General features: G+C 44.5%; 1 long non-coding RNA gene across 1 annotated transcript in view; it reads right to left on the bottom strand.

The window, feature by feature from the left end:
• Window positions 1–15,538: 15,538 nt before the first annotated feature.
• Window positions 15,539–18,564, bottom strand: part of LOC142818588 (uncharacterized) — a 185,678-nt gene continuing 182,652 nt past the window's right edge. The window contains exon 4 of the long non-coding RNA XR_012896128.1: window positions 15,539–16,892. This is a non-coding gene — a long non-coding RNA (uncharacterized LOC142818588). The remainder of the gene's footprint in view (window positions 16,893–18,564) is intronic.

Genomic DNA, 18,564 nt, shown 5'->3' on the forward strand with positions numbered 1-18,564 from the left:
CTGGGGTGATGTTATAGTTCCCAGGATCAGTTGGAGGACAGGAACTGTGAGCCTTGTTGCTGGTCCCTGAGATGGGTATGACCATGGGCCGAGCAATCCCCTCCGAGAGACTGGTCCACAACCTCCCAGTCTTGATCCTTCAGCTGGTACAAGTCTCCTAGTGTGAGAGTTATGCTTAAAAGAAGCACACGGGGTCTTTTTCCGCGGGATAAGGCAACATGCCACATTTATTGATAATATAACAAAGTAGCATTTGCCTTTACACACACATACACATACACACACACACATGCCCTGCTGATGGAATAATTACTAGTCTGTTGCTTGGCCCAACCTATTGGCACCCGGCAGTGCCCCAGCTGCTCTGTCCCAGGCGTCCAGATTCAGCTGCTGTTGAAACTGATCAGCGGCTGATTCCAGGAAGCTGGGGGCAGAGCAGCTCTGCCTCGGGCTTCCTGTAGTCAGCCTTTGGTCAGTTTCAGCAGCGGCTGACTTGGGAACACCTGGGGCAGAGCAGCTGGGGTGCTGCCGGGTTGGTCCAGTAGCGCTGAGGAGCGATGCTGTGGGACCAACCTAGCAGCTCCCCAGCTGCTCTGCCCCAGGCGTGTCCGATTCAGCTGCTGCTGGTCAGTTTCAACAGCGGCTGAATCTGGATGCCAGTTCCGACTTACATACAAATTCAACTTAAGAACAAACCTACAGTCCCTATCTTGTATGTAACCTGGGGACTGCCTGTATAATGAAACTGGCTGTGTGTGCAGTCTTTCTTCTTCTGGAGGCAAATCACTAGTCTTATTTTTCAGAACTTACTTTGAAAAGGAAAAGGGTTAATCTTACTCCCACTCCTGATGTGTTGAGGGAATTTACTTAATCCTGTTCTTGACAAATAGATGGTTTAAGGTTATGAAGGTGAAGGGTAGAAGAGTTGGTTAAAATCCACTGTTGGAAGGTTCTGAGTGTATGCTTTGGCTGGGAAGTCTTCCACAACACATGCTTGGTTATGATCTGGTCAGGCCTGCTGTGTGATTGGATATTTTCTTTTTAGCTGAGGGTTGGCCTTAGGTGCAAACTTGGTGAAATCCTGGAGTGCCTCTGTAACTACCACAGCAAATTTGAACCTGGGATTTCTGGAGCACCATGTAGGAGCTTCTATCACTTGAGCTAACAGCCAGCTGCTTCTCAGCTTATGTTGTAGAGCTCCCTTGTTCTTTTCTTTCGCTGTAAGTGGTCTAAGTGCCACTACCTGGGACAGTGAACCATGCTAGGTGTGAGTTACAGTTGCACACCTCCAGAGCAGAGACACATCTTCCCCTGCTGCTCCTCTGGCATCTGCATTTCTGCAACCCCACAGCACCTGCCTTGGAGCCCTTGGTAGCTGCTTTCTCATATATCCCATCTCTGCAGAGCGAGGTGAGGGAGATAGGGCTCACCGGGACTGGGATGGAACTGCTGGTGGTGGCTGCTGTGTCTGAAGGAGATTTCCTTCAAACTGCTGAGTGCCATTCTCTTAAAGGGGCAGCACGCAATCTCTTACACACACTCCCTCAGCCCACATCTCTTTCACATACACCCTCCCAAAAACACACTCATGTTATTGTAGTAGTTGTTACTTGGTAGTTCCTGCAATGCTGCACATATATTCTTTGTCATTTTATTCTTTCAATGTGCTGATATTTTTTTTGATTGCTCTGTGCATATCATAACTGTATTTTTCTCCTATGCTTACATTTAAATTTGAGTAGTGCATTCTAAAAAGCCTAACCTATCCTGGGTGGAATAATTATCATGATTACTTTTATGCTTTGTCATCCATTATTTAAAGTGGCACAAATAATCGTATCCTTCTAAAACGTAACCTTATCTTCTAGTAACTGTAGCAGTATCAGTTTTAAAAACATTAGCTAAATGCATAATTTTAAACAGTAGGCAGATAATAGTTGCTTATTTTCAAATTGTACTCTTAGTTACATTTCTAAAATAACCTAAAATTTACATGGAAATAAATGCAGTTCAAATAGCAATGATGGAGTTAAATATTGAGTCATGTACATGATTGGAATCAATAAACAAATGCCAAAATAATTTTATAAATTCCCTTTCTTAATAAAAGAGAATAAAATCACATATGTTAAAATTATGGGTTTAGTAGGTCTATCAATCATACTTAACTCAAGCAATTAACTTTAAAAAATCAAAATTAAAAAATTAACCATGATTAATTGCAGTTTCTAATCTCACTGTTAAACAATAGAATACAGGCAGTCCCCGACTTACGCAGATCCGACTTAAGTCAGATCCGCACTTACGAACGGGGCTTTTCTCGCCCTGGAGCTCACGGGCGGCAGATCGCCACCCGTGTCCTCCGAGGGGAGAAAAGCTTCTCCCGATCTCCCTGGTCTGCTGGGGAGGGGGTCCAGCAAAGCCACTGGACCCCCCCAGCAGACCAGGGACACCCGAGCAAAGCCGTCCAGGCGGTAGGAGTCCCGCTGCCTGGGCGGCTTTGCTCGTTTGCCCCGGAGCAAAGCCGCCCAGGCAGCGGGATTCCCACCGCCTGGGTGGCTTTGCTCCTGTCCCCCTGGTCTGCTGGGGGGGTCCAGCAAAGCCGCTGGACCCCCCCAGCAGACCAGGGACACCCGAGCAAAGCCGCCCAGGCGGGTGGAGTCCCGCTGCCTGGGCGGCTTTGCTCGTTTGTCCCGGAGTAAAGCTGCCCAGGCGGCGGGACTCCCCCCGCCTGGGCGGCTTTGCTCCTGTCCCCCTGGTCTGCTGGCGGGGGTCCAGCAAAGCCACTGGACCCCCCCAGCAGACCAGGGACACCCGAGCAAAGCTGCCGCTTGGGCGGCTTTACTCCCGGGCAAACGAGCAAAGCCGCCCAGGCAGCGGCTTTGCTCTGGTGTCCCTGGTCTGCTGGGGGAGTCCAGCGGCTTTGCTGGACCCCCCCAGCAGACCAGGGGGACAGGAGCAAAGCCGCGGAGCACGCCCGCAGCGGGACAGCCCAGGCGCGCTTGGGCTGTCCCGCTGCGGGCGTGCTCCGCGGCTTTGCTCCTGTCCCCCTGGTCTGCTGGGGGGTGGTGCAGCTAGTGCCCCCCCCCCAGCAGACCAGGCTTTTCTTGCTTACCCCTGGGGTAGAGCAGCTGGGGGCTGCCGGGTTGGTCCCGCAGTGCCGCTCCGGACCAACCCAGCAGCACCCCAGCTGCTCTGCCACAGGCGTCCTGATTCAGCCGCTGCTGGTCAGTTTCAGCAGCGGCTGAATCAGGACACCTGGGGCAGAGCAGCTGGGGTGCTTCTGGGTTGCTCCAGTAGAGCCAAGGAGCCGCGCTACTGGAGCAACCCAGCAGCACCCCAGCTGCTCTGCCCCAGGCGTCCCCAAGTCAGCCGCTGCTGAAACTGACCAGCGGCTGACTACAGGAAGCCCCAGGCAGAGTTGCTCTGCCCCAGGCTTCCTGGAATCACCGCTGATCAGTTTCAGCAGCAGCTGACTTGGGGACGCCTGGGTTTCTTAAGTTGAATCTGTATGTAAGTCAGAACTGGCATCCAGATTCAGCCGCGGTTGAAACTGATCAGTTTCAGCAGCGGCTGACGCCAGTTCCGACTTACATACAGATTCAACTTAAGAACAAACCTACAGACCCTATCTTGTACGTAACCCGGGGACTGCCTGTACCAATTTAAATTTATTAATCATTTTTCAATTACAACACAGAATACAAAGTGTACAATGTATTTTTATTACAAATATTTACACTGTACAAATTAGAAAAGCAATAGCATTTTTTAATTCACTTCATACAAGTACAGTAGTGCAGTCTCATTTGTGAGTGTGCAACTTTCTTTTGTAAAGAGTAGCAACTTATTGTTACATAACTGCATTAAAAAATAAAACTATGTAAAACTTTAGTGCCTACAAATCCACTCAGTCTCACTTCTTTTTCTGCAAATCGCCAAGAAGACAGACAAGTTTGTTTACATTTATGGGAGATAATGCTGCCTGCATCTTATTTACAATGTCAACTGAAAATGAGAAGACTTTCATGTGGTATTTTTGCCGGCACTGCAAGGCATCTACATTGTAAACTTTCATATGCCACTTCATGCTTCGGCCACATTCCCAGAGGACACGCTTACATACTGATGACGTTAATTTTAATAAAAAGTTAATTAACATTGTGACTGAATTCCTTGGGGGAGAATTGTATGTCTCCTACTTTGTTTTACCCACATTCTGCAATATGTTGATGACCTAGCATATGTTTGTTTTAATAACACTTTCACTGCAGACTTGACAACATGCAAAGAAAGTAGCAATGTGAGATTTCTAAAGATAGATGCAGCCATTTGGCCTAAGATTTAAGAAACTGAAGTGCCTTTCAAAAATCTAAGAGGGACGAGGGTCGGAAGCATGCTTTCAGAAGTGTTAAAAGAGCAACATTCCATGTGGAAACTACAGAATCGAAACAAAAAAAACTCCACACACCTTCTGCTGGTGGCATCTTGTTCAGATAATGCAAATGAACATGTATCAGTCCACACTGCTTTGGATTGTTACTGAGCAGAACCCGTCAGCAGCATGGATGCATGTTCTCTAGAATGGTGGTTGAAGAAGCATGAAGGGAGGCATGAATCTTCAACACATCTGGCATCTAAATATCTTGCAGTGCTGGCTACAACTGTGCCATTGTCTCATTTTCAGATGACAATTGAAACAAGAAGCATCAGCATTATCTCTCATGAATGTAAACAAACTTGTCTGAGTGATTTGCTGAACAGGAAGTAGGACTGAATGGACTCTGTAGACTCTGGCTACGTCTAGACTATGGAGTTTTTCCGGCATACCGGAGGTATCCTGGAAAAACTCCGCCATATCCAGAGAACACGTCTGCTCTTTCAATATTTTTTACGTAAGAGTATATGCACTCTTTTGGAAGCCCTTTCTTCCTCATGCCATGAGGAAGAACGGCGCTTCTGAAAGAGGAGGTTTTTCTGAAATTTGTCCCAAAATAGACGGGCCAAATTTCGGAAAAACCTCTTCCAACAAAACTATTGGAAAAAGGTACGCAAATTGCAGAGCACAATTTGCATACCTTTTTCTGATAAAAAGTGGCAGTCTAGACATAGCCACAAAGACTTTAGTTTGCTTTTGAATGCAGGGAGGTTGTTTTGTACATAATTATGTATTTGTAAGTTCCTCTCTCATGATAGAGATTGCCCTATAGTACTTGTAATGGGGCAATTGAAAAATGCTAGCGCTCTTGTTTTTTACAATTCAAACATTTGTAATTAAAAATAAATATAACAAGAGCACTTTACACTGTGTTCTGTGTTCTAATTGAAATCAGTATAATTTAAAATAGAGAAATAATCCGTAATGTTTAAAGAAATGGTATGCTTTTATTGTTTAACACTGTGATCGATAATTGCAATTAGTTTTCTAATTGCTTGACAGCCTTAATTTTTGTTGGAAAACATTTGACTAAAATGGAATAGATAATGGCAGCAACAAAGAGAATGTTAGAGAAAGTAAGCAGATTTCATTTGTTTTTGTTTGTCTCTACTAAAGATAGTGTAGAAAGTATCAAAAGTGTATTTTTGATCTGATACCTCAAGGCAAGCTAGGAAGCAAGGTTGGGTAGGAAATGAGAAGACCTGACATGATCATGTTTTTTCAATCTCTTTTTATAAAACACAAACATAGCAGAATAGTTTATTCCTTTGTTATTTTGTCCACCAATTGGGCTCAATGTGTTGCACTGATTTTTCTTTTATTAATTTCTGGCACCATATCTTCTATTTTTACCTAGCATAATTTCAACAGTCCTTGGATTGTATCAACATGGCCTTTTTGGTTTAGACTAATCTGGCTTCCTTGTCTGGTTCTGTTGAATTTGTTATAAAATTAATGTTATAAACAACTTTCCTTCACACCTCAGGAACTTAGACATTCATCTGACATTTAAATTTACAATAAGGGGTACACTTTATGATAATTACAGTACCCCCATCACTTCTGCTCCCTAGACTCACCCAAGATCCTCCTAGGGCTTTTTGTCCCTCTTCTATTCCCCTCCCGAGGCTGGATGCAGTGTAGGGAGAGGAACAGAGGCACTATTAGTTACAGTGCAGAGGAGGGAGCAAAGCCACCCTAGTAGGGTTGCCAACATCTTTGCTCCACCCACGGCCTGCCCCTTCTCTGAGATTCCTGCCCTTTCTCAGGCCCTGCCCCTGCACACATTATCATGCGGGAATTGGTCCATTAAAGGCCCACTCCTGAGGCCAACTGTCCCACCGACGATGGGGGATGGGGGAGGAGGTTGCCCCAGCACCTGGCAATTCAAAAGGACCTGAGGCTCTCGGCTGCTGCCAGTGGCCAGAGCCCTAGGGCCTATCAGTTGGCTCCCGAGCATAGCGCTCCAGGCAGCACTAAGGACCAGCTGTGGGGAGGGGCCACACCACACTCCGGCAGCGCTGAGGGCCAGCTGCCCCAGTCCTGCTCATTCTGCCTGAGGCCCATGTGCCAAGAGCACAGAGACTGCCCCTCCCCACCTTGCCCAGGGGCAAGACTGTCTGCCTTCCTGAGCCCAAATCCAAATCCGCAGAGCACAACCACAGAAATGCACCTTTCCAGAGACCTATATAATCAATATGTAGAAATAGACTCCCACACCTACATACAGATACACACGTGTATTGATGCGTACACATCTAGCACCCACTAACGTGTACACTCAGAGCCATCCTTAGGCAGATGTGAGGCCCAGAACAGCCCCAGTCCCTGCTCTGCCCTGCCCCTTCCTGGCCCATTGCATCCCTTCTCCTCAAGCCCCCTCCCCAAGGGAGCTACCAGAGGACAGGAAGCAGGGCTATCTGTCTCCAAACCACTCTGCTCCCCCAAGCCTGGCTTCCAGCCATCTTGTTTGGAGAAGCGGAGCATAGTGAGCTGGGGCTGGGGCTAGGTTGCTCCACTTCCCACATGTCCCACCACTGCCGGTAAGTGTGAGAGTAGGCCTGGCCTCTGTTGCTAGTCATATGCCACCCCCGTAATCACCCATGCCTCCCTGGATACCATGAAGCCTCCCAAAGCACAGGGCCCAAGGCAGCTGCTCCAAACCATCCTATGTATTATTACAATGGGGCTACGTCTACACTGGCAGCTTCTTGTGGAAGAACAGCTGTTCTTCCGCAAAACTTGCTGGCTGTCTACACTGCACGAGAGTTCTTCCAGAAGTAAATTTACAGTCTAGCGTTGTAAAACAGGGCTTCTTCCGGAAGAGTTATTCCTCTCCCCACGAGGAATGAGCCCTCTTGTGCAAGAGTTCTTCCAGAAGAGGCCAGTGTAGACAGGCAACATGAATTTCTTGCACAAGAAGCCTCTATGGTTAAAATGGCCATCAGAGCTTTCTTTCAGAAGAGAGCATCGACACTGGCATGGATGCTCTTGCACAAAAGCACATGGCAGTGTAGATGCTCTCTTGTGGAAGAGTTTTTGCACAAGAACTCTTCCACAAAAAAGTTCTTGCGCAAGAAGCTGCCAGTGTAGACGTAGCCTTGTTGTTTAGTGCTATGGCAAAGTCCTCACTCAGGCCCCTTGCCCTGGGACACCTTCTGGTCCACAAATCAGTCAGAGACCCTCTCTGGCGCAGTCACCCGTGCCTTTTATTGTCAGTTTCCCACCACATTCTATTTACAAAGCTTTTTGGATAACAGCAAACTCAGCCAGCTTCTCCTCCTACCTGGGACACACACTCAGCCACACCCTGGCTCCTCCCTTTATTCCCTCCTCCTGACTCCTTTCACTTCCCTTCTGGCTGTCTTATCTAGCCCTCTGGCTAATGAGGCCCACATCTACTTCTAATAGCCCTTCAGGCCTGGGCTTGCTGAGCTGGTTCTAATTCACTTTTCAGCCAGGCTGTAGTGGCAGAGCTCTGGCTTAGCCAGCAGTCTGTCACGGTGCCTAGAACCACCAGCTAAGATTGGGGTCCAGGGGGCTGACATACACATAAAAAGAAAGGGTCTGCAACAAAGAGTTTATATTATGGCTAGACAGGCTGGCAAGAAATGTATGATGCATTGGCTCTTCTGCAGTTAATGGTCAATATTCACTTTTTAAAATATAATACATTTCTTTTAGAGTTCCCTTCACTTTTAAAAATTGTTATGAGATGAATACTCGCATATTTTATATCATCAATGTTTTTGTGTGCACAAGCTAGCAAAAGGAATAAAAAAGTAAAAGCGTAGGCTGCAAAATTCATTCACACAGGTGCACACATGTGACAATACATGTACCCGGTGAAGGATTTGTGGGATCACTCAACAAGTCAGGAAAATAAAGAGCTGCAAAGAGAGCTGAGAAAGCTGAGATGAGCTAGGAACAGGGAGCAGAGGCAAACTAGGGCCAGAGAACACAGAAATGAGACCTCTGAGTATATGCTAGAGCTCATGCAGGACCAAAATGACATAAGAACAGAACCAAAGGCCTCCCAGGCAGAGTTCTTTACTCCGCCCCCTGCAACATCACCATTCATGGCTGCAGAGGTGCAATTCTTTATCCAGCAACCCTTCCACTACACCCCCACACTCACAGTCTAGTGATGGTTTTTCCCCCCTATGCTCCACGCCCCAGTGAAAGCAGCTGTGAGAGCTGAATGTTAGCTCTCACAGTTGTGTGGTTTTCGAAGAACGCTTACCATCCGCTGCCACAAGACATCAAGAAAGGCAAATGTCATGCATGTTTCCATCAGGATTTATTCTGGGTTAAACAACACAAACCAATGGATCTGGCCTAAACCCTTTGATTCCATGGGAATGCCTCACTTAGAGGCAGGGAAGCAACCCCAACACACAGAAATGTCAGGCTCCCTTATAGTCAAAGTGGTTCCTCAGAGCTTCCCTGATATCGATGGCCACCCTATGTGCTCCTCTGAGAGCATGAATGTCTGGCTGTTCAAAGTGAGAGCCTAAGCACCGTGCCTCAGTGCTCCACTCTTGGGCAAAAACTGAACCCTCACTCGCACAGAAGTTATATAAGCAACAGCATATGGCCACCACCTTGGGGATATGATCCTCCGAAAGGTCCAGTCTGCAATAGAGATTCCTCCTTCTCCCTTTCAGTCTGCCAAAGGCACATTCAACAGCCATTTGGCAGCAGTTTAGCCTGTTGTTCAACTACTCCTTACTGCTGTCCAGGTGCCAGAACATAAGAACGACCATACTAGATCAGACCAAAGGTCCATCTGGCCCAGTATCCTGTCTTCCAATAGTGACCAATGCCAGATGCTCCACGGAGAGTGAACAGAACAGGTAATCATCAAGTGATCCCTCTCCTGTCATCCATTTCCAGCCTCTGACAATCAGAGGCTTGGAACAACATTCCTACCTATCCCAGCCAATAAGTATTGATGTTCTTAATCTCCATGAATTTATCTAGTTCTTTTTTGAATCCTGTTAAAGTCCTTGTCTCCACAACATCCTCTGGCAAGGAGTTCCACAGGCATAAAGAAAAACTGCTGCATAAAGAAAAACTTCCTCTTGTTTGTTTTAAACCTGCTACCTATTAATTTCATTTGGTGAGTGCATGCTAGAGCTCATGCAGTTTTTATGTTATGGAAACAAGTAAATAACTTTTCCTTATTAACTGTCTCCATATCTGTCATGATTTTATCCAGCATATCGCCCCTTAGTCTCCTTTCTTCTAATCTGAAAAGTCCCAGTCTTTTTAATCTCTCTTCAGATGACACCAATTCCACACCCCTAATCATTTTCGTTGCACTTTTCTGAACCTTTTCTAATGAGAATGTATCTTTTTTGAGATGAGACTACCACATTTAGATTCAGTATTCAAGATGTGGGTGTATCATGCATTTAGATAGAGGCAATAGGATATTCTCTGTCTTATTCTCTATCCCTTTTTAAATTATTCCTAACATTCTGTTTGCTTTTTTTGACTGCCTCTGTACATTGGTGGATGTTTTCAGAGAACTATCGACAATGACTCCAAGAGCTCTCCTTTGAGTGGTTATAGCTAAATTAGTCCCCATCATTTTGTATGTATAGTTGGGATTATTTGTATGTGTAGTTGGGAAGCCAATGTAAGGCTTCATGAGCCATGCCTGCAAGGGGTAAGCCACATCGCCTAGGATCACTATGGGCATTTCTACATCCCCCCACTGTAATATTACGGTCTAGAAAGAAAGTCGTAGCATGCAGCCTCCTGTACAGACCACTGTTTCCTGAAGATGTGTGTATCACGCAACTTTCCAGGCCACCCCGCATTTATGTCTGTAGCACCTCCTCAGTGATCCACAAGGGCTGGAATGCGAGTCTGCTCTGTGCTTCCACAGCAGTGGCAGCTCCAGTTCTACATGGCTTTGCCCGGCTCCCCAGTCTTGGCGTGCCATGTCACAATGCCTGGAGTGAGGAGCAGGGCCAGGATTAGGGTTGTAGTGCTGGGGCAGAGGGCACTGCTGCAGATAGTCAGTGCCCCTTTCGCTATTACTGCTTGTGGTTGCGAAACTTGACTCCATTGCAGCCAGGGAGAGTAGTAGTTTTCTGGCTGGGTTCTCTCAGGACTAAAGTTTCCTCCTGTGAGCAAGCACAGAAAGGAGTCTGGGAGGCAGTAGATGGAATATGTTACCCCAAAAATATTCTCACTTGAGACCACCCAGGGTTACACTAGTATAGGTTTATTTCCTCTAGGTAAAATTAAAGAGGAGAAAGCAGCCACCAAAGGTTTTAACTAAAGAAGATAGATCTCTCTCTCTGTCTCTCTCTCATACACACACACACTCTTACACAGACATATGGGTTGCAGAAGGAGCCAAGGCATGTGGATCCTGGAGGGTCTGTCTGCTCATCATGGCTGGTGAAGCTGATCAGGAGGAGAGAGACTGGAGAGGAGCTTCTCAGGAGCAGAGGAAGGAAAAATAAAGTCTCACATGTGCTTCCTCTCTTTATATAGTGTCTGAATGGCTCCTGTGACTCATTCACCTCATCATCAGGGAGCATGCCCAGACTTCCCTTTATTCAGCAGGAAGCATGCCCAGACTGTGATGACTAATTGAAATGTGCTCCATTGTTCCCAGTCTTCTTCAAACACACTCTCACACTCACACTCTCCATTCACTTAGGGGAGAATGCATCTTAGAGAAAGTTACAAGCAAGGTGGCAGAGAGTTAAAAAGATTACAAAGTTGCAGCTTACAGTAAATTTGAGAGTTACACAGATTACAAAATTTGACGAAGATCACAATGAGTTGCAGTTTAAAACCTTAGACCTTACGGTTTGGTGTAGCTTTAGAAAATCCATGTACAGGCAGTCCCCGAGTTACGCGGATCCGACTTATGTCGGATCCATACTTACGAACGGGGCTTTTCTCGCCCCGGAGGACGCGGGTGGTGGGACACGGGGGCCCCCCAGCAGACCATGGAGATGCGGAGCAAAGCCACGGAGGATGCGGGCAGCGGGACCGTGGCACGTCTGGGTGGTCCCGCCGCCCACATCCTCCACGGCTTTGCTCCGCGTCTCCCTGGTCTGCTGGGGGAGGGGGGGCGCAGCTAGTGCACCCCCCCCCCAGCAGACCAGGCTTTTCTCGCGGATGCCTGGGGTAGAGCAGCTGGGGCGCTGCTGGGTTGGTCCCGCAACGCCGCTCCTCGGCGCTACTGGACCAAACCGGCAGCACACCAGCTGCTCCGCCCCAGGCGTCCTGATTCAGCCGCTGCTGGTCAGTTTCAGAAGTGGCTGAATCAGGACGCCTGGGGCAGAGCAGCTGGGGTGCTGCCAGGTTGGTCCAGTAGCGCCGAGGAGCGGCACTACTGGACCAGTCCAACAGCACCCCAGCGCTCTGCCCCAGGCATCCCCAAGTCAGCCGCTGCTGAAACTGACCAGCGGCTGACTACAGGAAGCCGGAGGCAGAGTTGCTTCCTAGAATCATCCGCTGATCAGTTTCAGCAGCAGCTGACTTGGGGACACCTGGAACAGAGCAGCTGGGGTGCTGCCGGATTGGTCCCTGCAGCGCTGCACCTCGGCTCTGTGGGGACCAACCCGGCAGCACCCCAGCTGCTCTGTTCCAGGCGTCCAGATTCAGCCGCTGTTGAAACTGATCAGCGGCTGATTCCAGGAAGCCCGGGGCAGAGAAACTCTGCCTCCGGCTTCCTGTAGTCAGCCGCTGGTCAGTTTCAGCAGCGGCTGAATCTGGACGCCAGTTCCGACTTACGTACAAATTCAACTTAAGAACAAACCTACAGTCCCTATCTTGTACGTAACCCAGGGACTGCCTGTATATAAATCAAGTAAGCTCAGGTGGCGGCTTTTTTATGCAACAGAATACGCTGGGGATGTGGGCAGGGCTAAGGCTAATGAGCTACATTATCTAATTTAATATGTAGCCAGTAGAGGGTTCTGAAAGGGAAGTGTCATCGTGGGGCCAGAGAAACCTGGTTCAAGAGAAAGAGAGAGACTATGAGACTGCTGGTGAACAGGAGCTGCAGGTTGGAGACAAGAGCATGGGAGTTGGCTGTGGAAAGAAGACTGGCTGGAAAGCTGAGAGCGAGCCAGAAGCAGCCTGTTGCTGGCAGGGAGTGAGCAATCACTGCAGGAAGAGGATATAGGGCAGTGGGAGAGGCTGAGGCTATCTGTATAAACCTCCATTGGTCTGTCTCTTGACTTGATTTGGAATTTTTTTTGATTTTTAGAGTAGTAATTGGACCTTCAGAGATTGCCCTTTTTTTCTGGCAGCCCCAATAAAAGTAATTATGTCGTACTCACCATGTGTTTGTGGGAACCCACTGAGGGCTGCTGTATGTATTAGGACTGACTCTTGGACTTCATCACAAGTTTGTGGTATTTGGGGCTTTTCAAGAGTTCTCTCGGCTTTCTGATTTTTGCTTTTAAATTCTAGTTTTTCTCTCATCCCAAATGGCCACTCTGACTGTGTCATCAGTGGCACTTAAGTGACTGGCTGCCCTTAACAAGATGGTTGCCATTTCCCATTGGCTTTATAGGTAAAAGTGAGCCTGATGCCAAGCCTACCTCAGCCAGGATCCCTCTTTTACAGAGTAAGGGCTAAGCAAGGGACAGAAAATGCAGAGATGCTGTGACTCATACTGAGGGCAGCAGAGCATGGGAGCAGGCCAGGAAACTGAGGAGTCAGAGGCATGTAAGAGGTATGTGGGGAGGACTGTGGGAAGCAGGGCTTCAGGGGAGTGTTCCAGGCATATGCTGAACTGAAGAGGTTGCCAAGGAGGAAAATGTGGTTGGTGCGGGGACAATGTGTCATTTCTGAGGTTAAAAAAAGGGGTTATCTACGATCATTTTGACTCCATAAAACCAGACAGTTGTCAGCATAGATTAAACACTCTTAAGCTACATCTACTCTGTAGCCTTCTCCCGGAAAAACTTATGCAAATGAAGCACGGAGTGGAATATCACTGTGCTTCATTTGCATAATTAATTAGCAGCCATTTTTATGCAAGAGGCTTTTGCGCAAAAAGGAGCTTTGTAGGTGGCTCCTTTTTGTGCAAAAACCCCCTCTTGCGCAAGAGCCGTTCTTCCTCATTTTTTCAAGAAGAACAGCTCTTGCACAAGAGGGAGTTTTTGCGCAAAAAGGAGCCTTCTACACAGCTCCTTTTTACACAAAAGCCTCTTGCGCAAAAACAGCTGCTAATTAATTATGCAAATGAAGCCCAGCGATAGTCCACCCTGCGCTTCATTTGCATGAGCTTTTCCGGAAGAAGACTACAGTGTAGGCATAGCCTTACAGATTTTCTTGGATAGATGCTTCAGAAAAGAAAGATCTTAAGAAAACCTGGTCAAGTGGCAATGGTAAGTCAGGGAGGGCAAGTGAATGAAATGGGTAATAGTGAACAGATACTAGGAGAGCACGGAGGGGGAATGAGAGGGAAATGCTGCCTATTTTGTCTTGCTAAGGATCACCTCCAAGGAGTGAACCATGAGATCTGCGTGTGTTTAAGGTTACATTTTAAACTTGAGATCACTTACAAATTGAAAATAAGCAGCTTTCATTTAAATATGAGAATCAGAAAGCTGATAAAAACATTATTTGATTTAAGAAGAATAATCATTATATAATTAAAATCAGTCAAAATATAATTTTATGTTCTTTAAATATTATAGCAACATTCACTAGGAACATAGTAGTTAATATGTATATACTATTCCTTACTTGTCCTATATTTATTGACTTTATTTCTGAAGTAGGTTTTTTTATTTCATGCTAAATATTTGACATAAAAAATAATTGGCCTCTTAGGAATTAAATGTAAAATGAACTGGAATAAAAATGGCAATTAAAATCCTTACCATCAAATATTCCACTGTAGTAAACTTCCAGCATAGTGATTTATACTAGTTGAACAACTACATCATGAGTAGTGGTTTCTATAGCTTAACTTTCTATAGCTTAACTATAGTTAACCAAATATATGTATATTTAGCTATGAGTCTTTTAGACATGAGGTGTTAATCTGCAAAATATGTCTTGTGTCATGAAACCATTGTTTCTATTTGAAATAACTTAAATGTGATTTTTTTTTTGTGGTTTTACAACTGAGAGGTGTGGGGTTTCTTAAAAAACTGAAATTTGGGAATTAGTGTGTCCATGATGAGAGTATTTTTTGGAAGAAAATTTTAAGCTACAAAAATTTTAGAGATTTTCAAATGTCTGTGATGATTGGGCAGTTGATGCATGCTTGTAAAATGAGTTGCAGATCATAACCATAGGGTATAAACTTTAATTATTGTATGTTATCATTAATATCACCTACAAAACTGTCCATAGGGTTTCAAATTCTTAATGAGAATTTTGATTTTAATTGAGTTGTAGTAAAAGGAGACCAGATAATCTACCAAGAAAAAAGTATAGAAACTCCAGTGTATTAATTTAATCATAATGAATTGAGAACTCTAAATTCACAACTCCCCCTTAATGTTTTAGGTACATTTTGATCCTGCAGTATTACATTTCTTTATATTAAAAGAATGAATGGATGTTTAAATGCAATATTTTCCCCATAGGAAACAGCTGAGTTGTAGTGTACTGGATCTAATTATTCTAAAAGGAACAAAAATAACGGATAAGATATTTGACCTCTTTCTCTCCTCTGACTTTTTAGGTGTTTTGATGTGCCACCCAGGAATTACCTGGCATCTAATTGAATTCCATGGCTTTATTTAAAAATAATAAATGTTAAACAGCAAAAACACCTTCTGTACTTTTTTCTTTCAAAACACACACAGGACCACTTGGAATAATCAAAAGTCCATAGCTTCTAAAGGCCTCAGATTACTGCCATCTGAGCAGATGTCTGCAGTGAACAGAATTCCTCAAATAGCTGATTTATTTTATTCCAAAGTCTGTTTACTAGATGAGGACAAAACAGCATTTTTATAGTCAAATGTTACGTAGGCACTAGCTTTTTGAGCAAAGTTTATCTCCTACAAGGGTGCCATTTTGGGAATGAGGGAAAAGTGCTTGCATTATGTGTATTCCTCTCACATCTGGCTGGTGAAAGGAGCTCACCAACCTTACAGAAATATTGCAACACCTCCATAGTGTGACAAATAGTGTATGTCCAGACTACATGCCTCTGCCAACAGAAGCATGTAAAATAGGCTACCCGACCTAGTCGATGAAGCGGGGATTTAAACATCCCCGGCTTCATTACAATAAAAATGGCCACTGCGCTGTGCTGGCTCAGCTGATCATCGGCACAGCGCACGAGTCAAGACGCGGATCGGTCGACAAGGGAAGCCTTTGTCAACCGCTCCTGTAAACCTCGTTTATCGGTTAATCATGTAGTTGCCTACACGTTGACATCCCTACTTCCTTGGACACAGGGGGCTGTAAATTGTATCCACATACCTCTGCTGGGTCAGTTATGTTCTAAGTTGTTTTCACGCCAAAGGAAGGACAGGTGTCAGTGCTAATTTGCCCTCCCCATGGCAAGCAAATTCCCAAATTATATTCCATCTGGCATTTAGGAGGAGTCTATCCAGCAAAGGTTTCCCAGGAGATGCTGTTAGTTGAGTAAGTAACCAGTCAGTTTGACCTTGTCCTTTCCACTTGGCCCTGCCCATTTGCGAACTGCATTAGCTGATTTTCGGCTCCTCTGCAAAGTAGGTTTGCTGAGCAATTCATGCGATTCTGCCATTTTCTCCATCCAGTGGAGTCTATAGACTGGCTCATGAAAGTCTCCTATGGAGAAATCTGAAGATTGAGGCTAACCCATCATATTTTCGGTAAAGTGATAATGGCTACATATTGAAAAATTTCAGGGTTGCAAAAAGCAAACTCAGAAACAAACATTTGTGTGTAATTTGGTTGATTACACTTACCATTTTTGACAGCAGTTATCCAGTTGACTGAAGTATACAAATATTGATGTGCCCTTGCGTGTGCTATAATTTTGCAGATTTTAATTTTTTTTAAATTAGGATTACCTATTTTTCATCACTGAAAACAGAAGTATCGGGTACTCTAAACAAAAGAAACTAATACAAGAAAAGCAATCAGCAGTGTTAAGGTAGTATTTTATATACATTTCTAAAATACAGCCCAGTACCCTTTAAATAGTCTAGTGGACTTAAAGTTGGGGCATTCAGAATCAGAGTCTGATGGCAGATTTACTGCCTATATAATTAATCTTTTTATCCTTAATGAATCATTGTGCATTCTCTATCACTGATAATTTTTTATTAAGATTGGATGTTTATTCTAAAATATATGCTCTAGGAATTTGAGAGAAGTACTGTGATTTTTTTTAATATAGGAGATCAGACAAGATGATCCAGTGGTCTCCTCTGGCTCTGGAATCTTTTGAATTGATGAGCCTGTGAATTTTAGCAGGCAAGATAAGTAGTTTTCTGCTTACACCAGGGCCCATCTGTGAAGGAAGAGAAAACAGGGCTATGCAGTTAGTATTTGGACTGGGATGAGAGAGATCAAAGGAGCATAATACATAAAATACCTTTTGTTAGTTGTCCATTAAGCAATCCTCACCCCACCTCCCATTGAGCTTTTTTTTAATGATATCAGAAACAACTTTAAATACTTATTAACAGGCCAATGCTATCATCAATTCCTGGGACTTTCCATGTAATGTAAATGAAATCTCCCTCTCTGGTGTTATTACATTTTCCCCAGCAATAAAGCAACAGTTTAAAAGTGACTTTAAATCTAAAGTCTGAGAACAAGTATAAGTGAGAATTTGATGAGAACCGATCTTTAAATTGACAGATGAGGCACCACTGACAAAATGCATACTACAGTCCTACTAAACTTTGGTAATAATGCTTGATGTTGTGTGTTTAAAGAGCTGTGGTATCCTTAGCAAATATGTATGGTAGATATCACCTTATTATTGCTTGGAAAACCTATTTATTATGTCCCAATGTATCTGACCTTTTTAATTCCTCCCCAAAGTTGCATTTAACTTCAGCATCATAATATTCTCCAGTACAGCATTAAGAAACAGCTGATTATTAGTTTAAAAAGTTTTGCAATAGCATGCATACGGTTACTGCAACATAAAACAGTAACTGAGTGAGAATTGGAATGATATCTTGATTGCTGTGAGCTACAATACACAAGGAGGATGAACTAGAAAACAAGAAGGTAAAAGTTATTGTCATGTAAATGTTTCTATGAAAGCCCATTCCACTTGATAATAGCAAGAATATTAATAAGGCTATTAGACGTGGATGGTAAAATCAATTATATGCATGGAATAGATAATTATATCACTAAATGACCAGCTTGTAAGAAAGCTAATGGCCTGCGAAGTGTTAGTGCCAACAAGTATTTCAGGGATTAGTGAAATGTCATTTGAAAGCATCAGGAGGTATGCGGAGTTAGTCTGTTACAGAAAAAAACAACAAATGGTCTGGTAGAATGTTATAGATGTTCATTCCCTTTAATACTCAACACTACATTTTCATTTCTTTAATAGGATTTCATAATTGAAGTAAGTGGGATGGCTCGGAAATAGGATCTTTTCTAAAATGCTCACCATCCTAAGACTGAGGGGCCGATTGCATTTTACTCTAATGGCCATTTGCACATCTGCATGCACAAAGGTTTGTGATCCAGGCCCTGAGCCAGAATGGAGTCTAAGAAATCTGATGCCATGCTGTTTACACCATTAACAATACAGTCCGGAAGCAAATTCTGCTTCAGATTTTAACAGACAAATCTTTTTTCTATGCAATACCAGTTTACAAACCAGTGAGGTAATCCAGTACAGCAACCCTCTCCACAGCTCTCTTCCTAAAGGGAATGACAGCTAACACTAATGGGACCCCATCTGGGTGTCTGTGTTAGCATGTCTGATGCTTACATAGAAGGATCAGTGCTTTTATCAGTATCATTATCACAATTGTACATAGAGGCCTGAATTGAGATCAGGACCAGTTGTTCTAGATACCGTACACATGGTACCTGCAGGAAGAGTGTTCAGTCTTAAATATGCAAGACAATAAAGGATGGAAGAAAGGAAGTAGTATTACCCCAGATTTACAGATGGTTAATGGAGATACAGCAAGATTAATTGGCATGCC

The sequence above is a fragment of the Pelodiscus sinensis genome, chromosome 16, assembly GCF_049634645.1.
Source record: "Pelodiscus sinensis isolate JC-2024 chromosome 16, ASM4963464v1, whole genome shotgun sequence".
Lineage (NCBI taxonomy): Eukaryota > Metazoa > Chordata > Testudines > Trionychidae > Pelodiscus > Pelodiscus sinensis.